At 39.4% G+C, this 23,064-nt stretch overlaps 1 protein-coding gene across 1 annotated transcript in view; it reads right to left on the reverse strand.

Moving 5' to 3' along the window:
* The window catches only part of LOC133531679 (Kv channel-interacting protein 1), a 91,025-nt gene extending 70,240 nt beyond the window's left edge, over positions 1-20,785 (reverse strand). The window contains exon 1 of the mRNA XM_061870041.1: positions 19,546-20,785. The gene's annotated coding sequence lies outside the window, so the exon portion shown is untranslated. The remainder of the gene's footprint in view (positions 1-19,545) is intronic.
* Between the last annotated feature and the right edge of the window lie 2,279 nt (positions 20,786-23,064).

Here is a 23,064-nt window from a genome sequence, read left to right on the forward strand (position 1 = left end):
ATATATCGTTGTCTAAGTACCCTCAACACAAGCCTTATTGAGCTTACTGTGGGACTTAGTCAATTTGTGTAATAATGTCCTATAATATTTATTTATTTATATTACATTTTATTATACTTAAGTGCAGGTTCGCATAAGAGTACCCTCGCAGCGCTTTGTACGTTTTTTTTACTAAGAAGAGAAAACTTCTCGCAATGACTCAAAAACGGCTGAAGCGATCATATTTGCTATAGTTTTCATTAAAAGTATTTGTTAAGCTTTTGTTTAACAATTTATTTAATATTTTTTGGACGTATGGTTCAAAAGTTAGAATTTAGGGCGATAATAATATTCACTTGATCAAAAAATGGATGGTATTTGGAGACCTTATTCATTTTAAAAGACCTACCCAACGATACCCCAACGCCATTCAGTTAAAGCGAAAAAAATAATAAAAAAAAAAAACATTTAGTATTCCTTAAAACATTTTTTTGTAGTTTTTGTTTTACCGTTCTGTCGCCATGTATGATTTATGTATCCATCCCAAATTGCAGATTTCTAGCACTAACGATCACGGAACAAAGCCGCGAAACTATAAGGGTTGACTACGGAACCCTAATAAAGAAAAAGGGACCGTTCTTCAGTGGCGAATGTTTTCTTTCGTATATGACATCTTTTTCAGTTTGTGTTTTATATTTAACTGTGTGATTATTTACCCATCAAAATATTAATTAAAATAATTTGATTTATTCCTTTAGTTTTTCATTCAAAGTCACGACGACTTACCAAGTTACCATAGAGTACGTGTAAACTAACTCTGCACCAGCTTTGAAGTGACAAACAGTGGAGTGCCACTATTAAGAGCCTTATCACGCTGGCGATTTGCAGGAGAGTTGAAAGCGAGGCGAACGCACGGAGAGATAGTCGCAACGGTTTCGCCTCGTGACTCAGGAACAAATATCTGTGCTTATCATATAAATGCCCTTACCGGGATTCGAACCCAGGACCATCGGGTTCACAGGCAGGCCACTAAGCCAGACCGGTCGGTAATATAAAGCTCTTTCTCCGCTGCACGCCACAGTCATAACGCTACGTCGTCGCGTCGTAGCCGATAGCCACGTGCTTCGTACAGACAAAACTACAACTTTTCGTGATTAGCGTTATTATTTGGCAATAGTTATTTGTGTCCCAAGGGAGGAAAAGTAGGAAATTGCGTGCCGCGTGTAAAATTGTGGCAAACACGCGGGATGAAATATCTTACGATTCCTCCTGTGGTGCGCATATTATTTTTCTGCTCGACGGAGGCGGAAAGGGGCAACTTCGTTTAGCGCAGCGGGAGCAAAGTTGACGCTTTCCGCCCGGAGGGCAGAAAATGTAATGTTTTCATTATTGTCAAACCTCTCCATTCAGTCATGGCAGTCAACTTGTTCCGAATGTGAACTGGTTGGTAATAACCTCGCCAGTTCCCAATTTCTGTTTGATTTGAATTGAAAACAGCAATTGATTCGGACCATGCTTACTCTACATAGTATTTAAAATGACAAAGTGTGATAAAATAAAAAACAACGGGTTGCACTCCGGGAGTGCCGGCAGAAGTGAAAACTTGAATATTAACGTTGTGCATTTTTGATATTTTGGAGAAATTGAGTAGCAGTATAAAAAAAGATAATTCTCTATTATACCTACGTAAATAAATTTGAGTGTGGAAGATATTTTGAAATGCGAATTTTAGTGTTAATATATAACATATACAGAGTAATTCATGAGACGTGAGCAGGACTACAGCCTAATACACAATTAGTAAATGTTAATGAATCGTCCACCATCATATTAAGTAAAACAATCACGCTTCGTTTCTCTTATTTAACTTTTTGGTAAGGAAAAATTTGAGTATCTACAATCATGGACACACAACAACACAAAGATACAATACAACACAATATACAAAGATTAAATCTCTTTAACAGTTATGACAGCACTTTAATTGTGAAGAAAATTAAATGTTACACTTGAATGAGATAAGATTTTTTATAAGTACGTCACCATGACGTCACGTGTCCGTCTTACGATTTTCAATCTGACGGTCACGTGACACCTGACGCGAGTTTAAAATTTTTTCCCCATCACATAAAGTGCACAGCGCCGCTAAAGAAGTTTTCACTTCAAAAACAATCAAATAGTCATAACAAAAAATTTAAATGTAAAGTCAAATACAGTAAAATAAATACAATGTCAGTTGTTTGCTTGTTTCATTTTAGTAGCGCGTTTGTATGACATTTATTTCAGTTTATAATTAGTGTGAAAAAGCCCTTAGAACAAGAATTTATATAACACGCCTAAAGCACACTTGACCTCGTATTCTCGCAAAAAAGCGTAAAAAGGACAGAAGAACCGAAATGAATAGAAAATGAGCTGCCCCGGGAGGGAAGTAGTGCGCTTTTTAGCGAATAGAATTTCCTTGCATGTTTTTCTAACGTGGATGCTGGAAAATGTATGAGTTAACTTCATGTACTTGTCATTCTTATAAGTTTATAATTTTACTTTTCTTTTATACTACGTTGGTGGGCTTAAGTGGGGTTGGGCAGGACACGTCTGCCGTATGCACCTGGATCGGTGGGCCAAATTGGCTACCGAATGGACACCGCAGATTAGCCGGGGCAGAGGCAGATCAAAAAAGAGATGGCGGGATGACCTCGACGCTTTTTGCAGAGACTGGCGGGAACATACTTCAAACCGTGATGAGTGGCGGAAAAAAGGGGAGGCCTTTGCCCAGACAGCCCAGTGGGACACAAAATAGGCTATTAAAAAAAAACGTCGGTGGCAAAAAACCATACGGCCCGCCTGATAGTAAACAGCAGCCTATGTGCGCCTGCAACTCCAGAGAAGTTACATGCGCGTGGCCGAACCCGACACTCAGCAGCCTTATTAAATCAAAATCAATGAAATTGAGCTCTGGCAACCTTATTCACCGGCAGGAACACCACTATGAGTAGTGTCTTTTGGCTGCGGTTTTCTGTACGGTGAAGGTACTTCCCCAGTTTGGCTTATATTATTTGTAGGAAAGGTATACATTAGGTGGTTGATGTGCAGAACCCAGGATCTTAAATATTAACTTAAACTTATAATAACAACGCGAAAATCGAAATACGTAATTTCAACGTCACTCGAATATGCAAGAGTGATAGAGACAGATAACGAAGTTTCGATTTTCCTGACCTACTTATATATCTGGCTAAAAATAGAGTAAAACTCCAACCAACAACCTAACAATCTTCCATTGATGAGTTCGGAAATAGGGTTGTCCCGGTCCCACAGATCACTTGCTTTGTCTGTCTAAGTTGATTTTTTATCAACTATAAACCGGGTCTTAATCGCATATAATTCAATTTTAGTAGTTTTAGTTTATGGCTAAAGACAACATCTCGTGGCCGCGTTCCACAGAACAGATCAATTGTGATATCAACTTTAGCCAGTTTTCTCCGAGACCATGGGAACAACGTCGTCCTTGAAACGTCGGTGGTAAATTTTAAAACTTAATTATACGCGATAAGTCCCGTGTCGTAGTTAACAATGTGTAAAAATCGTGAAAGTTTAAATAAGTTGACTCTGTACCGAAAATCTAAAATGAAATCGCCTGTCAAATATCCAAAGTGCGACCAAAATTGAATTTAGAATTAATATGTGAGATTGCGTATAAATATAATCAATCAATCAAATCATGTATTTGTTAGAATACAGTCAAGTGGATGTTATCAAATACATTTCAAAGAACAGTGTATTCAGTCAGCTAACGGGCATACAAATTTTATATTAATAAATAAAATTAATCTAATGTATACTACATTATACTCAATTTAATAACTATGCGGAATATGGTCAAAATATTCATTTAAAGAGTAATAAGCATTTTGTACTAAAAATATAAGTATAATAATACACAATATAAGTATGTAAGTCTCGATGAAAACTAGTTTTAGGTACAGTTTTCGTTTCGTAGTCACCAGGGCCATACGGAAAACTAATTTTAACTAGTCAAAACACATTTTCTCTGAGACGATAAGGAAAACTAGTTTTAACTAGGCAAAACGCGTTTTAACTTAAAACGGGATGTTAATAAGGTACCTAACATGTTCCAAGATGTAACCAACCGTCACAGTTTTAATTTTTGACAGGCAATCCTGTAGGGACATTCCAGACGTGTGATCCGGAATCTACGAGAGATGGTCTACGCCGTGCATACATTAATTGCAGCCATTGCCGGTCGCAGATTCGCGATTCTCGGCCCGATTGGATTGCCAATAAACGCTCAATTGGTTCGAGGGTCCCTTTACGAATCTGTATGAATAGTCTGAATCATCTGTAACTTTACAGATCAAGAATGACCCTTCATCATTGGCCTTCGAGTCTATTACAGACTATACAAGCAGTGTCAGGCAGGGTGACGTTTTTCATGGCTGTGTAAGCCAATACGGGAGCGGCAAACACGCCCACAAGCCTGGCAATTGTAACTACAGATCAAGAATGACCCTTACGTTTAAAGATAAAAGACAAAAGGAAAAATCGCGTAAATATATAAATATTTTCATGAATGCGAAAGAGTAAAATTGAAAATACTATCTTTGCCATAATTGCAACTGTACGTGTTTTACCAAACTTACCTACTCGTCGGATGTCACTGAAAAGTACCCTAAGTTTGAAGGTATTAGCTGAAGTACAGCCTTGTCGGAAAACTAAATGCTGGTGATCAAATAACGTTCTAATAAAGAAGGTTCAAATAAACAATTGTATCTGATTTATTGATGTACAGTCGAGGAAATTGATTCTTTAGCAGTTAACGTGTCACGTTACAATGGACAGCTCTTACCATAAGTATGAACAGCCAAATTTACTTGAACCGCAAGTTGCTAAAGAATCAATTTCCGCGACCGTACCCTCCTGACGAAACCTATGTTGCGGATTTCAATTTGTCAATTAGTTTGTAAGTATTATCATCCTACCTATGTGCAAATTTAGAAATAAAATGAATTTTGTATTGTACCTATTCTATTAATGTGACACTAAAACCCCCTTTTGAAAGTATAATTTTTCACAATCCAGCCGCCGCAAGACAATGCGAAAGTAAACAAGTAGTAAATATAGACGCTATCTAAATTTTAAACTTATAAAATTATATTACGTTATGACGTAGAGATATAAGAAGTAATAGAGTGGTCACTCCATGCATCAGTTTTGATACCAAAATGCTATTATCTTCGCAGTCGACATCTAGCATCGAGTAGCGGAACTCTCAGTACTGCTACTCGACAATAGATATCGCAAACAAAAAGTCTAATGCTCAACGATTTTCAGCTAATATTATAAAAGTGTAGGAGTTGAAAATAGAGTTCCGGTTACTCTGGTTATAATATTAGCGGAAAATCGTTGAGCATTAGACTTTTTGTTTGCGATATAGATATCGCAAACAAAAAGTGTAATAGATTGTCGAGTAGCAGTACTGAGAGTTCCGCTACTCGATGCTAGATGTCGATTGCAAAGATAATAAGCATTTTGGTACCAAAACTGATGTATGGAGTGACCACTCTATTACTTCTTATTTCTCTATGGTTTTGATTAGTATAAAACGAGCTTTCAAACCATGGCAAACTTTTCTTACTAAAAGCTTTGTATTACATTTTATTAGTCAAAACCTTTGTGACAGAACTTATGACGTGACTAAGTATAGGACAGAAAAAATCCTTCTCGAAAATAATGCAGAAAGATGACTAAAAACACGGTCAGGATTCTTATCATACTCAGGCAGTGGTTAAGAGGGTAAAAACAAAAACGAGTATAAAATATTTACGACGCTATGTGTTTATACTGTTAACCCTCGTTGCACGTAGCTACAGGCGGTTTTATTTCGTTTGCTGCAAATATTTGTTTCCCCGACATTACCCGCAGTCCGGGGCCAAAGCTCCTGCGAATACCGGACTTAGCTCCAAATCCCGCGAATTGGCGGAACTTATACCGTTGTTTACACCTGTAGGTATGGGTAGTTTTAAATGGAATAAAATGTTAGGAACTTATTTTTTTAAACAAAGTTGGCGGATCCTGTGGCGAAACGAAAACATCCATGACACACAGCCCGATTCGAAGAATGATTAAGACACGTTTAAGTTCTTTAAGAGATCGATAACTATACGACATGTCATAATTAACGTTTATTTCGATGCGCTGTGATCCTAGTAAGATCTATCTACGATATTTCTAACGTCAAAATGACATTGGTTGCCCAAATCGAGGTGCTTCTGTCAATTATACGACGTATAAACGATATCTAAATGAGAACTTATCTACACCAGAACTTATCGTTATCGTATCTCATTCTTCGAATCGGGCCATCAGGAAATATCTGTGCTCATCACACAAATACATGCCCCCGGGATTCGAACACATAACCATCGACTTCATAGGCCAGACGTCAAAATAGTAATAGAGGGACACAAAGCGTTTCATTGTCGTAGCGCAAGCGATCGTCACCTTGGCTAGGCACCCTGCCCACGTAGCCAGCATGCCAATCTTAAGGCTCCGTAGCAAACGAAACGCAACTGTCACTGATGTCGCACTAATATGGACGAGTGATAGAGAGAGATGACTACGCTACGGAGCGTTAACGATTGGCATGTTGGCTACGCGTGCTGTTGTGCTTTGCCCTGCTCACTGGCTCGAATAACATCGGGAAAAAATATTATGAAAATGTTTGTAACTTATCTACCTAGCAGGAAATCCGTTCCGCTTCTGCAAATTACTTCAAGCCCGACGAGTTTATACGACTTTGTGTTTGTGTATTTTGTATCTAATAAATATGAAGGGTAGAGGTAAGGAGAAAAATCTATGTATATGAAAAGTGTCCGAGAAAAAAACCTTAAATACGAGTAGGTGGCGCCACAATACATCGCGAAGAAATTTTTGACTTAGATTTAAAAAAAAACAAATCACTGACAGCGCACTTCACTCTATCAATAACGTCTAAGTTCATGACATGTCCTTGTGCTACCCTAGCGCCACCGGAGAGATTTCGAGCTATTATTTACAGCTGCTAGCTGGACACTTAAATATGGAAGGTAGAGTTAAGGAATATAATCTCCATATACCAAAAAGTGTCCGACAAAAAACCATAAATAGGTGGCGCTACAATACGAGTACCTAGAATACTTGAGAAAAAAATCTAATTATAGACAGCGCACTTCACTCCGTCAATAACGCCTAGGTTCTTAGCTACTCTAGCGCTACTCTGGAGAGATTTGGAACTATTATTGCTGACAACTGGACACTTTTGCAACAGTTCTGCCTATGGAGATTCTGTTCCTTGCCTCTACCTTCTATACAGTTAAGTAACAGTTCTCCAATAAGAGATTGTTATTCGCCCATATGGACGTCACACTAAGCAAAACTTTCCATGAAGCAAGGAGAAGTGGAGAGCTGTTATAGGGAAAATTAGCAAGCGGAATCACAATCCTCAGCAGTGAGAGACCGACTTGGAAGGAGAATAAGTAATGTTTTATTTCGAGACACCATAAATTACACACAAGTATACAATTAAAACTAAAATATAACTAAAACTAAAAGAATTATAAACTAAGCTTTAATATTAAAAATAGGTAAACGTAATCTTAAAATAAATAAAATAAATTTGTATTAACAAAATGTCCCTCCTTGGCATTGTACAGTAGACGCTGGCAGCATTTCCCTCTGCATCGCAATCGAGGAGGCGGCCAGCTCAACGGTCACCGGAAACATAATTTTAAAAATAGATAAAAGTAAATCAACAATACGAGTACTCTGATAAGAGGAATAAAGTGGAATTTTTATAATCCCGAAAAAAGTAAGAGTAAAACTTTTCAGAAACCGACAATTCGCCGTTCCAGCGTTACGTCATAGTAGTAAAGAAACCAAGCAGAGTAACATCTTCATAGATATAAATGTAGTAAGGGCTACCCAACACTAACGTCTTTTGAGCGTCGGCGTCCAGTCAGCGCTACGGAAAATGGCGTCGCAGCGCTGTTGAGCCGACGTTGCGTCGAGCACCAGTCATAAAGCTGTAACAGACGGGCGTACCGGACCGCGACCTTGGTCCAGTCCGAGGGCCTGTTCAATCGTGTGGATGGTGGTCCGCCGTACGTCCGTTAGGGCAGCAGCTATAAGGGCTCCTCTACACGATGGCCCAGCGTAGGCCAGTCTAAGGGACGCAGCTATGTGGTGGTATAAGATAGCAATATCACTTACTCTAACGCATAAATGCGTCCCTTGGACTGGCCTGCGCTGGGCCATCGTGCAGAGGAGCCATAAGAGATCGAGAAACACATGATAACCGGACTGAGATCGCGGTCCCGTGCGCCCGTCTGTTATGGCTTATATTATAGAGTTGACTAGACTCTAGTGTGGGATAGTTCTATGAGTACACAATTAAACATTACAAGCGGAACTAATTATGTATGTCATATTATTTCACATTTTTTTTAAATACAATACAGTTTTACAAATATCAATGGAAGAGCTATATTCATGGTTTGTTTTGTAATGTAAACGTTTATTGCAGAAACGCCATACAATACAATACAATACAACCGCCTTGGGCTCTTATTTATTTACCCTCGAGTATAGGCACAGTTGTAAGTATAAACCAAAAAATACCCTCGGTAGACCATCGATTTAATTTTCTCGAACTGCGTCATACTATTTAGTATATTTTTAGTCCACGAAGTTAATTGTTAAAACACACTAAATAAATAAAGTAATACCGTACCAGAAATGGGCATTAATTTCAGTTGGTGAACCATTTGTGTCTGTAATGCATGAGTAAAGTAACTCGGCGCAGACCCACACGTGCTGGGGACCTAGCCAAGATGACAATCGTTTGCATAGAATCGAAACGAAACTATCTCTCTCTATCGCACTAATATATGGAAGCGTGATAGAGAGACAATAATAGCGTTTCTTTTCTAGGTCTCCTGATCCAGTGTGTGAGCGGAAAACCGTTATGTACTCCGTTGAGGGAGCAATGTCCCGGAATGGCCTTATGGGATCTGCATCCAATATGAAGAGCACCTTAGTAATTTACACTCATAGCACAGTGGCATTGACCACCGGCATCATGGGCGGGACAGCAATACAATTATCCGCGTGCGATAGAGACAGAAACAGGCGGGTCAATGAACGAAATTCTTCGTGCTTAGCGTCCTTAAATTAATAATTAACCCCTGACGCAAACAAAAGCGGGGTGTTATATACAAACAAATACAAATACAAATACAAATAATTTTATTGAAAACAGTATAAGTACAGTGTTAGCACTTAAAGACTAAGGATTAAGGATAAGGAAAAGTTTACAAATGCCTGAACTAGGAGTTCCTGTGTTTCAGGCAGTTATTGTTATAGTTTATATGTTTGACGCCAATGTCTATCTGCTCTGCATCGTAGCTCTCCAACGGATAGGCCGATTTCGAAGCGTTTTTATACAAGCTTTTATTTACTTTCACCTGACCCGTGTCTGTTTGTAATCAAATCTTGCAAGTTAAATTTGATCCACTTCCCAGTTTCCGATTGAGCTGAAAATTTGCATACATATGTAAGTCGGGTGACAATGCAATATTATGGTACCATCGAACTGATCTAATGATGGAGACAAGAGGTGGACATAGGAACTCTGTGATAAAACAACGCAACCTAATTGTGTTTGGGGTTTTTAGAATTTGCTCGATGAGTATTAGTTGCCTGTGGAAAGAAAAGTACAGTCAACGATAAAAGCTTGTACCAAAAATGAAATTTTTGCCAAATTCTAATTTTTACGTAAAAGCGAGTTATCTTAGGGCGATCTTAACTATGTTTCATAAAAATCGATCCAGCAATTTGAAGCTTTCTAAAATGTTGCAAGGCATTTTTGGCATAAAACGGGTTGTGTTGGCGTATAGCGATGGGAGTTTATTTTATTTTTAATGTAGTAGTTATACTTGTATTAACCTGTTACTCTGTCACGTTTATTTACTCCTGGTTACGCAACATGGCGTCCCGGCAGAGCCTTTAATATCGTTTACCGTCGCAATGATAATAAATATGGCCGGCTTTAAATAACTTCTTTTTATAACTAAATACAATGGAATTGTTCCGTTACATCAGCTGTTTCATATTTAGGTTTGCTTGTTGCTTATCCTTCTTTAAATAAGTTGCATCTCCTCGAAAACTTCGTTCACGAATAAAGGGATTTAAGTAAAATTATGACGCTAGTTGCATCACTTTAACTGACATATATATAAAATAAGGTTAACTGGAAGAGATCCCTTTACAGGATAAGTTCCCTCTGTACTCAGCGTTTCATGTAAGTTACTTTTATTGCGTGTTTTTGTACGATAAAAAGTAAGTAAAGCCTGACCAGTAGTATGATCACGTGCCATATTGCGGAATTTCATTGGAACTAAATTTTTCATACTAAACTGAACTGACACTGTTACATGAGATTAACAGCGCCCTCTTGACAATGATCATATATTTATTATTTTATTATTTATTGTTCGGAGAACCAACAGCTATAAATTGTACAATAGTTATATATATATATATATATATATATATATATATATATATAACAAAGAGCCAATTAATTATAGGTTCCCACCGGTAGCAACAGGTTAACAGATAATTGGTGGTTAGCACTAGATTTTTTTTTACAACGTGTTACCACTAATATTTTTAAATATTAATACTTATTAATATTCGGGCTTTACCTAAGTATTACTCATAAAAATTTACTAACCAAATAAGCAGTTAAACTAACTTTTTCAATCGAAAAAGGAGCGAAATTAAAATTTCGTATGGAGATTGATTCTTTGAAATTTGCTGCCATTCTGCTGACAATTTGGCTTGCCAGAGTACAACATGACCATTTTGACTGTTCGGAAAAAGAAGCTGATTTGACTAATCACAGTCAGTGTAATCATCCCCATTGAACTGATATGCGACTGATGAGCGATTGAGCAGACCACCGGCAAACTATAGTTTGAAAATAGAATGCATTATTTTCAACAGCGATTTGAATTAGGAACGTATCATTGCCACTGGAGATATTTTTAACGGTCTTCAAAACAAGGAAGAGGAACTGGAATCGTTTGTTTATTTTTTATTAACGTGTAATGTGTGTGCTCGGTTAGCTGTTTTTTACAAGCTTTTATTTAACTTACCCTGTTAGTGAGTGTGGGTCAAATTTGGAAGCTATAAATTTGACCAACTTCCCGATTTCGGATTGAACTAAAATTTTGCATACATATTTGTAAATAGGATGATAATGCAATATTATGATGACATGGAGCTGATCTGATGATGGAGACAGGAGGTGGCCATGGGAACTCTGTGATAAAACAACACAAATTAATTGTGTTTTTGGTTATTAGAATTGGGTATTAGTTGCCCCTGGAAAGAAAAGTACAGTCGGCGATAAAAACTTGTACCCAAAATGATTTTTTTGCCAAAAATAAATTAACTTGTATTTTTTTTAATTATAAAGCCTGACAAAAGTTTATTTGGCCCTGCGGTAAGTGTCACTTACCGCAAACTTAGATAATATGGCAATAGCGTGTGTGTGTGCGTAATGACTCAAAATAAAGCAAAGATAACTTTGCATGGCATTTGAAATGATAAAGTATGGAAATGTTGTCATTAATGTGTAATTTATATGACAATATAACGTTCATAATGACACTTTCTCACGTTTAGTATTAAGTACTATTACTTATCACTGCACGTTTCAATCATTTCAATGAACGAAACTTATGACTATGGCATTGTTTGTACCTATTCAGTAAAATACTTGAGTTATAAATGTAACCAGTTGTCAATATCAAGTAAATAGCAAATTAAAACATTAAATATTCACTTGTAATAAAAATTTCTTATTTTTTTGTACTATAATTGTATACACAAGCTATCCCTGGTAATAAAACAAAAAATCCATTAACCCGCATGTCATATCAATGTGGTACAGCGAAGGGGACGGACTGAAAATCAGCGCCGCGCAGTCAATTTGTAATGAAATGGCTGACGCAGCGTATGCTGAGCCCGTTCGTTCCTTTTGCCGCGCATGCCAATTTTTTTTTAAGCTAAACATTGTATTTTGTGACCTATCTGATTTTTTATTGTGTGGCAATAAATGGTTTCTTATTCTTTATGTCTTTTGTACTACATTTTTGTCTACTGAGATACTGACCAATTTTCATTACTTATTTAGGTTTTATAGTAAAAAAAGTATTATTTTAGATGACTTGTAGAAAAAGTATAGTATACAAAAGTGATATAATCAAGCTTTTCAATCTCATACCTTACTTAGGCAACTCAGCAAGCTTCGTTGCCTAAACATGGTACTCGGCTGAAAAGATCTCTATTATATGACGATTGTATAAAGTACTATTATTGGAATGCTACGCAACGCAATCCTTCGTTATTACTGATTATGATTATGTGATCTCGATCAACTCGTCAGGCCTTTTTAACTCACTGCCACCGACGCATATATGCGTTCACCGTCATACAAGTTTGTTACTAGGCCACGCCTGGCAGTAAATGCGTTAGGGCTCCTCTACACGATGGCCCAGCGTAGGCCAGTCTAAGGGACGCAGCTATGGAATGAGGTAGCAATATCACTTACTCCCTCTAACGCATAAATGCGTCCCTTGGACTGGCCTGCGCTGGGCCTTTGTGTAGGGGAGCCATTAAGGCCTTCCCACGGGGTAAGCAAGTTAAGCAACAGGCTAGTTAACAAAGCCTTTCCTCTGTAAAGTCCATAACTCCGCAATTTGGCACTGGAGTGGATGCAGTCATTAAACGCCGTGCGTTAAAAATTTTAACTTAAAATGAACGCCCGCGGGGCTCAGCTGAAGGTCTACCAACCACGTTCGACGTGTTGCCTCTCTGTCGCACTTATAAATTCGTACGTTAGTGTGACAAGGACGTTAAATCGATACGAGTTGCGAATTACCTATTCGCACATGTATCGTACAACGTTTTACAGTACATATGGCCCTTTAAATGTTCGACACAGTAACGTAATATGCTAATTTTCGCACTAGTGCGGTAAAGTAGCACCATATATGTACTGTAAATAGTATTTATTTTTTATAAAGCTTAAAAAATATAAAAATAAATATATTTGACGACCGGTCTGACCTAGTGACCCGGCATTTTTGACATGGCTCACAGGAGTCCGCTTTGCAACTAATCCCAAGAATTGGCGTCGGCACTAGTTTTTACGAAAGCAACTGCTAATTAACCTTCCAACTCAGAGGGTAAACTAGGCCTTATTGGGATTAATCCGGTTTCCTCACGATGTTTTTCTTCACCGAAAAGCGACTGGGAAATATCAAATGATATTTCGTACATAAGTTCCGAAAAACTCAGCCGGAGTTTGAACCCGCGACCTCCGGATTGATAGTCGCACGCTCTTACCACTAGGCCACAAGCCCTTCATCATGTTGTCATTATCATCCTGCTGGCACTTAAACCCAATTTCTACCATTTTGAACATTTTCCAAAAAACTAAACGACAGAAAAATTATACTTAACTACCGAACCATCTCATAAAATTTCACGATAATCGGACCAAATAAAGGGTATAATATAAATATATTTTTCACGTCAGCAGCTCGAACAAGCCTACTTTCATTACTCTAGGGAGCAGCGAAAGTGCGACTTTCCTCACTCCAGGGAGTGACGAAAGTGCAACTTTCCTCACTCCAGGGAGTGAGACAAGCTTTCGTCATAATGATGATGCTTTTCATTCATGAATGTAAATAAATGTGTTTAACTTTACTTGATGTTGAATTTTCTTAACCTTTAATATTATGGGGGTCCAGGCAGGAGGAGTCAAGTGTAAACAGCGGTGTAGTCAGTTAAATAATGAACATTTATTAAAACGTATCGTCGTCTTATATACTATTCCTAAACCTACGAAAAAATAGAAAGGTAGGTATCTTAGAACTACAGAATCCAATCTACCCTTTGACGTAAATCGCACCTCTCTAGAGTGCGATGGCATATCTTCTATCCCGCTCACAATCGCCGGTTGCATGAAGTGGGTAGTAGAAAATACAGCAATTCAGGACTACCGCAGAGAATGTCGCTTGCGAGAGTAGCACGCCCTGTCTTCCATCTCGCTCCAACCGCTGCATAAATACGTGCGCGCCGCCTGCGCGCGCCTCAGTTGCGTCCGGCCGTCGATGCGAGCGCATGTCCCATAGCACTCCCTCTCAAGCAAAGCGAATACGTTTCGTGACTCTGCCCGATCTCGTCACATACGTCTGAGTGTTTGGGCTAGATGCAGGAGTCTGGCTGTCGCTTGTGACGTCTTCATTGTAGATGTAGGCTGGCTTCAGACGCTCTATAGTGACGACAGTAGTTCGTTGTGGCATTTGTATCTTGAAATACTTGTCGTAGCGTTTGAGGACTTCGAACGGGCCATCATATGGTGGTGTGAGCGGGGGTCGCACGGTGTCATTACGCACGAATACGTTAGTGCACGACGCAAGGTCCTTATGCACGAAAGGTCTCCATTGCGTGGCGTGCGTCCGGGTTACAGGAACAAGTGATGACATTATCTCTGACAAACGTCGTACAAACTCTGCATCTTCAATCGTCGACTTTGTAGGTACGAAGAAATCAGCTGGCATGCGTAGTGGGGATCCATACGTCATCAATGCAGGACTTAGGTTGTTATCGCTGCGTAATGCGGCTCGTAATCCAAATAAAACTGTAGGCAGCTCTTCGGACCATCTTGAACTTTCGCCCCTTGCCATAAGAGCGGCTTTCAAAGTGCGGTGTAGCCTCTCCACTTGAGAATTCGCCTGAGGGTGGTAGGCAGTGGTACGTATTCTTGTGGTCCCAAGCTTCTTCAGGAGAGCGTTGAAAAGGTTTGACTCGAAGGTACGACCTTGATCTGACGTGATGCGTAGCGGGCATCCAAATCTCGTAATCCAGTGCTCGTACAGGACTTTAGCGACAACTTCAGCTGTTATGTCGCGTACTGGTATTGCCTCGGGCCACTTCGTGCAGCGGTCGATCATTGTGACGCAATATCGATAATCATTTGATATTCTTAGGGGTCCCACGATATCGATATGCAGATGCTCGAAACGCTGAGATGGCGGGAACTCTCCGATAGGTGGGATCACGTGACGATGTATTTTAGCTCGTTGACATCCAATGCATGCTCGAGTCCAAAGTGCGACGTCTCTGTTCATTGCTGGCCAAAAGAACTTAGATGCCATAAGTCTCCTCGTTGCGCGTACACCTGAGTGGCTTATATCGTGTTGCGCTTTGTAGGCCGCATAACGATAAGCGATAGGTAGGTACGGTCGCGGTGTGCCAGTTGAGAGCTCACACGTGATTGGTCGATTGATGGCTGGTAGTGTGACTTCAGTGAACTTCAGATTTTCTTGAGTTTTCAATTTTGTTAGTTCTTCATCGGTGCGCTGGTCGGTGGCTAATTTGTCGAAATCTATTGCGGACGGACATTGTATTTCTTCGATTCTTGATAAGGCGTCAGCGATGTTGTTTTTGTCGCCTGGGATATACTGGATGCTCGAACAAAATTGGCTAATGAAGTGCAGTTGGCGCTCGCGTCTCGGAGTGTCGCTGCTGCTCGGTGCTCGCGTAAGTGCGTGCGTAAGTGGTCTGTGGTCCGTGTAGACGATGACGTCATTGCCTTCTATAAGTCGTCTGAAGTGCTTTACAGCCATGTAAATCGCTAGGAGTTCGCGATCATACACACTGTAGCGGCGTTGCGTCGGACTCAGTGCCTTCGAGAAAAATGCCAGCGGTTTCCAAACATTATCAACTTTCTGTTGGACCAATCCTCCTACGCTGTGGTCTGATGCATCACTCATGATACATAGAGGAGCGCCGTGAACTGGATACGATAGCGTAGTTGCTTCCAATATGCTTTGGCGGCATTTCTTGAAAGCTTCATCTGACTCGGTGTTCCATTCGATAGGAGTCTTGTCATTTTTCTTGGAGTTGTGCAGATACTTGTTGAGTTGAGACTGAAGTTCCGCTTGATGTGGTAGGCAGTCACGGTAAAAATTTAACATGCCTAGAAATCTTCTCAGCTCACAGACTGTCTTCGGCTTTGGGTAATTTGATATTGCTTCGATCCGCTCTTGAGTGGGACTGATGCCGTCGGGTGATACTTCATAGCCAAGGAAGTTGATTTTTCTTCGTCCGAACTCGCATTTATCGACATTGAGAGTTACGCCGTATTTATCTAGGCGTTCCAGGACTTGTCGAAGCAGTGTTTTGTGTTCTTCTTCATTTTCAGAGGACAGGAGAAGATCATCGACGTAACAGAAACAGCCATCTATGCCTCGTAGAACGTCGTGCATGAATCGTTGGAATGTTTGGCTTGAGTTGCGGAGCCCGAACGTCATTGAGTTAAACTGGAACAACCCGAACGGTGTGATTATTGAAGTTTTCTGCGCGTCTTCTTTGTTCATGGGGATCCAAAAATACGCCATCTTCAGGTCTAATTTTGAAAAAATCTTCTTGTTGTGCAACTGGTACGTAAAATCTTGAATTCGAGGTAAAGGATAGCGATCGGGTTGTGTTACGGCGTTCAGACGTCTATAATCGCCACAGACACGTAGAGAACCATCTTTTTTCTTGACAACGTGCAGCGGACTTGCCCAGGGGCTGTTTGAGGGTTGACAGATGCCCATTTCCATCAAGCGTTCGAATTCGGCCTTCGCCGCTGCATATTTGTCGGGCGGCAGTGGGCGTGGCCTGGCGAAGAGTGGGGGGCCCGTAGTCTCGATGAAATGCTGCACGTTATGCTTGGCCGGCGTTTTCAAAGACATTGGTCGTAGTACATTAGGATACTGTTTGAGAACCTCGTAGTAGGCTTGATTGCTGCTGATCAAATAGACGGTTTCTTGAGTACTTCGAACTGTTAATGCGTTGACTTGGAGTTTAGTGGTTTTGTCGATGAGCTTCTTTTGATCTAGGTCAGGTAGCAGCTTGTAGTGCCGAAGGAAATCAGCTCCGAGGATTGAGGTCTTGATGGCAGCCACGATAAACGTCCAACGGTAGTCGCGCCGTAGCCCCAAGTTAAGAGTGATTGTTTTCTCTCCATAGGTCTTAATCGGCGTGTCGTTTGCGGCGTAAAGCTTGTAGGTGCTTGATAACTGGTTCTTCTTGTGATGCGACGATAGTACTGATATTTCGGCGCCAGTGTCGACGAGGTAACGTTCTCGAGAGTTGCGATCGATGACACAAAGGCGGTTGCTGACTGGAGGTACACCGAGGCCCGCCAGAGTCGGTGTAGGCATTAGTTTTCCGATGAGCTAGTCTTCTTGCTACACGGCGATTCACATCTTCGCGCTTTGTCTCCGAATCTGAAGTGATATCTGCACAGCCATCCAGGATCACCGGGCTTGCGTGAAGTTCCATGCGCCGACATAGATCTCGAATGGGAACGGCTGCGAGAGCGAAAGGGACGGCGATAGCGTTGCCGGCTGCCGGACCGAAGGGCTGCAATTTCGAGTGTTAAATTGTCGAGCTTCTGGGATAACTTCTCAAAAAATGTGTTTTCGCTGCTTTGCGGGGCTTGAAAATCTGTGGCTCGTGTGACTGCAGCAACGGTGACTGCAGGCTCGGCGTGCTCTAACATCTTGTCGGCCATGGCGGCGAGAATATCTAGCGATGACTCGTTGTTGACAGAAAGAACTGTGCGTACTTGTACATCACGTCGGAGTCACCAAATATGGGGGTCCAGGCAGGAGGAGTCAAGTGTAAACAGCGGTGTAGTCAGTTAAATAATGAACATTTATTAAAACGTATCGTCGTCTTATATACTATTCCTAAACCTACGAAAAAATAGAAAGGTAGGTATCTTAGAACTACAGAATCCAATCTACCCTTTGATCATGATCATGCTTTGATTTGCGCATGTCCCATAATATGTTCTCACTACTGAGGTGAAAAGTTGTATGTGTCACACGAGTCAAAGTTATTTTACATCTCGTGTTTTTGAGTCCCTCGCTACGTTCAAGTTTCTGACTTAGAATCAATTATAGAGTCTTAATTAGGACTTTCTTAGGACTCAAAATCAACACTCGCAAGAAAAACCAACTTTCCTCTCTTGTTGCACAAATAAATATTTCATTTTAGGAAGTGCCTGTGACGAAAAGGCGACAGCCAAGGCTCCGTGTCAGCTTGGGCAATAATGCTTTTCGTGCGTCCGTTTGTTCCACGGCTCACATTTCTTAAGCGACTCTCCTGAAAATTTGTGAGCAAGTTCTAACTATAATTATAGTTTACATTTCAATTCTATCGCTCACAGAAGCACGAATTATTAATAATACCTACCAGATATATTCGTAAGTATATATAGGTGATTTAAATTTAAAGTGTGTCAAAATTGTCCTTTTTAATGCATGTTGATAATATTAGTGCATTAAGATCTGAATCCCAGGTTTCTAGTAGGTAAGGTACCAAGATTAAAATCCGTGGACAAGTTTCTTAGGCCCACTGACACCATCCCACTAACTCGGGGTTAAGCGGTTAAACCGTTAACCCAGTGTCAAATTGAACTGGTAATTATGTAAATATGGTAACTTCAGGTTTAACCGGTGAACCCCGGGTTAGTGGAAACTTGCACCATTCCAACAACAATAAAAAAAAAGTACAGCTCTGTGAAGTTAAAATTCTCATTCCTTCCCAGAGAAAGGGAGTCTTCCTACCTACCATAACATTTTTTTACGATATTTTGATTTATTTTGTTAAGATCGAATTATTTTACGCTTCACTATTATACTATTATATTTTTTGTAGGTAGTGTATTGTTTTTTATACTGTAATGAAATTGTACTGCCGCCTGCAAAAATGAAAAAGGGCAAATAATATCAGACGTGATGATTTCTAAAGCTAAGAGACAGGACTTAGTTGTGCAAGAATATTATTAGTCATTTATTACTGTAACGGGTTCCTCTATTATTTATAATTAAACATAACATCCGATTATATAGTTTTTAAATTTTGTAAAATGTTAAAAAATAGCATCGTGTCATTCACGAAGATGCGTACCTTCATCGTATTGTCATGTTATTAAAGGTTAAATTGGACAAATCTGCGCGTCATCGTGGATGACACGGACCATAGGTAAGTGTTACTAGACGCAGTTAAAATTTTACACTGAATTTCTAATGGTTTCATATTATTTATGACAATTATGACGCTAAGTATATACTGACATTATGCCAAAAAATGTCACTACATAAAATCCCATAGAGAAAAAAACAACACACGACATTTCACATATATTTTAATTAAAAACAACAGTAATTAAATGGAGCATAACATTTGGTAATATTTTTTCACGCATGCAAATGATTAAATAAGCACTTAAAACAAAATAGAATGTTAATTATATTTTTGAAATAAAGCAAAAAGCAGCGTAAAGAGCAAAACAAAGTTAAAACTGGATCATAAAAAAAAGCATTAGCGAAAAAAAAAAACAATAACCAAAAAATCTTAACCTCAAACAATACTTACAAATATCAAATCGGTATCTCCAAATCACAAACATTTTAACATCAAAACCACAAAAATCCACCAGAAAAATCATTAAACAAAACAATATATTTTACAAAGGACCACTCATTTCAAGTGATAATCACTCACAGTTTCCCCTAGTCCTTTATATTTTTTAAATTATTAATTATACACATTTGCACGTTTTTCTAGGTTTTTTATTCATGGTTAGGGCTGCGGAGCGCCACGGGCGGGACGCGTATATTTTCTATCGAGGATTTCTCTAATCGATATGAGAGCGTTGAGGCGTCCGCTTTGCCCAGGGCGCGGGCAGGCACTGGCCCGGTGCTGCCCTCTGCTTTAGATTTATCGATGTTTTCCGAATGACAGCTCTGGACTCATCACTCGTTTGAATTTGACGTTTTATCGTTTTATTAGAGTGTGTTTTTTGCTCAATCTTGATAGCTTTCTTCTTGAGGAATATAGGGATACCTAGTATAACGTCGCAATGTTCTTATAAATCAGAATTGGCTTTTTCAGGGCGTTTATTATACCCGTGAGAAAATCGCGTTAAGGGATAAATATTTTATTCTCTATGAAATAAATCACATTTTCTTTTCACAACTGTCAGTTTCCTCTTGACTAATAATGATCATCACATTAAAATTTCTGTTAGATGGAAAGAGATTTTAGAGGCACTATTTTTTTATACCTATACGTTCATTTTTAGAAAAAAAAATGTTTAAATACGTTCGTTCGTTATGTAATATTTATTATTATAGTTTTATTACCTAACTAAAACTGTAAGTAGGTATGTAATCGTTCACTGTAAAAGGTCTTAAAAAGTCGATTAATACTTCTACGTGCACATTGACGAATGAAACGCGCTTTTTACCGACCGTATAGGTAGTAATTATTACCGTATAGTTATTAGGTATTCTAATTCAGTCTAAGGTAAGGTAAGTATAGTGGGCTGGGAATAGATTTGCAGGAAGTGAAACCTTCGCCGTTCGCATGATAAAGCTGGATGAATAGCATTTAGTGCGAATCAGTGACAGAGTAACGACGTAAGGGTGAAACGTAACCTGAAAACCAATAATAGTCTTAAAGTTAAATTTTGACGCGCTACGTGAAGTGCGTGTTACGCTCATTTTACCGGCCTAGGCCAGCAATGTGGTATGGAAATCCATTGCGCAACTACCGATATTTAAAAAACCGGACAAGTGCGAGTCGTACTCGCTCACCGAGGGTTCCGTATAAATGTAACTTTTATAGTTTTCAGATTGTTCCATTTCAAAATTTTATAGTCCTAGGCCAACGGAAAGTGCCCTATAAATATTGATTCCCTTGAGAGTGTCGAAATATACTTTGCTACATAAACTCAGCATTTAGAATTTTTCACAGCTTGAAGGCACTGTAGACTTGAGTACCATGGGCGCAGCTGCCAAAGTGATCCTATAAGGGTTCCGTTTTTTTTTTGAGGTACGGAACCCTAAAAAGGGTCACTTTAAATACCACGCTATAAAAAAGCCCGCGCCGTCGTTAAGTTTATTAATTAATTACAAATTTACAGCTCAAGCTTTAATAAGGCTTGTAAAAGTTGTAAAACATTAATATGCATGCACGACATGGCCGGTTTAATAAGAAAATTGCCTGAACGTTTACCGAATGTGCGGCGAAAGTGCAGCTATTCGCACGACATCTGACCATATGGCAAATTGCGAGGCGCAGTCGCCTTTTTAGCACGTTTCAATCAAGGGCCCGGGTACGTCCTTAAACTACGTCCAAAAGAGAGGTATGGGCATTGTGAATGTCATCTCGCTTTGTGTGGTAGGGCACAGCACAGCGGATGTCATTCCAGATCTAGAGCAGAGCCCAACTGGGGAAGTACCTCCACCTTACATAAAACCACAGCCAAATGACACTAGACCCTACTCATAGTGTTGTGTTCCTGTCGGTGAGTAAGGTTGCCAGAGCTCAACGAGGGGGGAGGGGTTTAGGGTCGGCAACGCGCATGTAACTCCTCTGGAGTTGCAGGCGTACATAGGCTACGGAGACTGCTTACCATTAGGTGGGCCGTATGCTTGTTTGCCATCGACGTAGTATTAAAAAAAAAGGGGCAAACGATACCATGAAAAAAATCACACGAAAACCAGACTATATTTTCAAGCGCTAACAAAAACTATAAAAGGCTAAAGTTACGAAAACATGTTTAATTTCAGTTGTACTGTTTAACCAAGATGATGGCTTTATAGAGTTAGAGCTCGTAAAGTTAGGATTTATAGAGTTAATGGGTTAGTATTAGACTAACATGCGCCTATAGTTTTAACACTAAAAAGTCTTGGTATTATTAAGAGATCTGATGACTTTTTAGTGTTAAATTAAAACTATAGGCGCATGTTAGTCTTGGCAACACTTCACATGATATGTTTTTGGTGGGATATACGGAAAAGGGGGGAAAGGAAAAGGGATCCAAGTATCAGACTAACAAGAGCTATTGATATTACAGTAGAGGTTGAAGATTGCAGGGGTCCCAAGTGGGGTAAGTCATGGATCTCTGAGTCTTGGAGATCTCCGACCGAGGCAATGGTTCCAGCGTAGTTATAGGACGTTGGGTATTTCTTGTTATGATTTACGTAGGTCTTGAAAACGCAACATTCGCCGATAAACGTTATGTTTGGCGAAATATTATGTAAATGTATATTGTACCAACTTTTTTTGATAAATAAATTTAAAAAAAAAATGAAGAGATGTAGTGTATAGACATTTCGAGCGCTTACGTCATGGTGGCGACACTGACAGTTACAGTCAGTCGATGTTAGACCGCCGAGTAGCGAGGTCGTCCCACCCATGATGAAGAGTTGCCGAACCGTTGGAAATATATTATATCGTATGATTACAGAAGGTCTTGTTTGGACTCGTGTAACTTGTGAAGTGTTTTAACTAGGGCTATAATTTTGATGTCATCTTTTAGCTGATGTCTTGTACTACCATTTATCAATTAAAGAAGTACAGGTCAACGACCTCGTTTTTGAAAAAAAAGATAAAATGTAAAAAAAGGAAGTTTTTGAAGACAATTTTTATCTTTGTTATCAATTATCGAGTAATTGTGGAAAATTTTCTGTAACATTTATGCTTGAAATTAATGCCCTAATTCATAAGCTATCGAATGATTTTTATTTTTTTAATGTGCGATAGGTAAATGGACAGATAATGGTACATTAACCAAGTGCAGTCGAGTTTGGCAGCATAAAACTTTGACGGGGTGCAGTTTTAAAATGGTTGAGAAAAAACATAGGTCCATACACACATAGGGGTGATTTGTCGATAAAATTCATCGTATTATACGTGGTTAACGGCTCGACTATACGTGGACAAACACATTGTATATTTCGGGGATCTCGGAAACGGCTCGATTAACGATTTCGATGAAATAAATTAAAAATGAATAAATGAAAATGAATGAATGATAATGAAGTAAACTATATGGGGGTTTTCCGGGCGAAAAATCGATCTAGCTAGGTCTTATCTCTATGAAAC

Source organism: Cydia pomonella, chromosome 25, assembly GCF_033807575.1.
Source record: "Cydia pomonella isolate Wapato2018A chromosome 25, ilCydPomo1, whole genome shotgun sequence".
In the NCBI taxonomy this organism is placed as follows: Eukaryota; Metazoa; Arthropoda; class Insecta; order Lepidoptera; family Tortricidae; genus Cydia; species Cydia pomonella.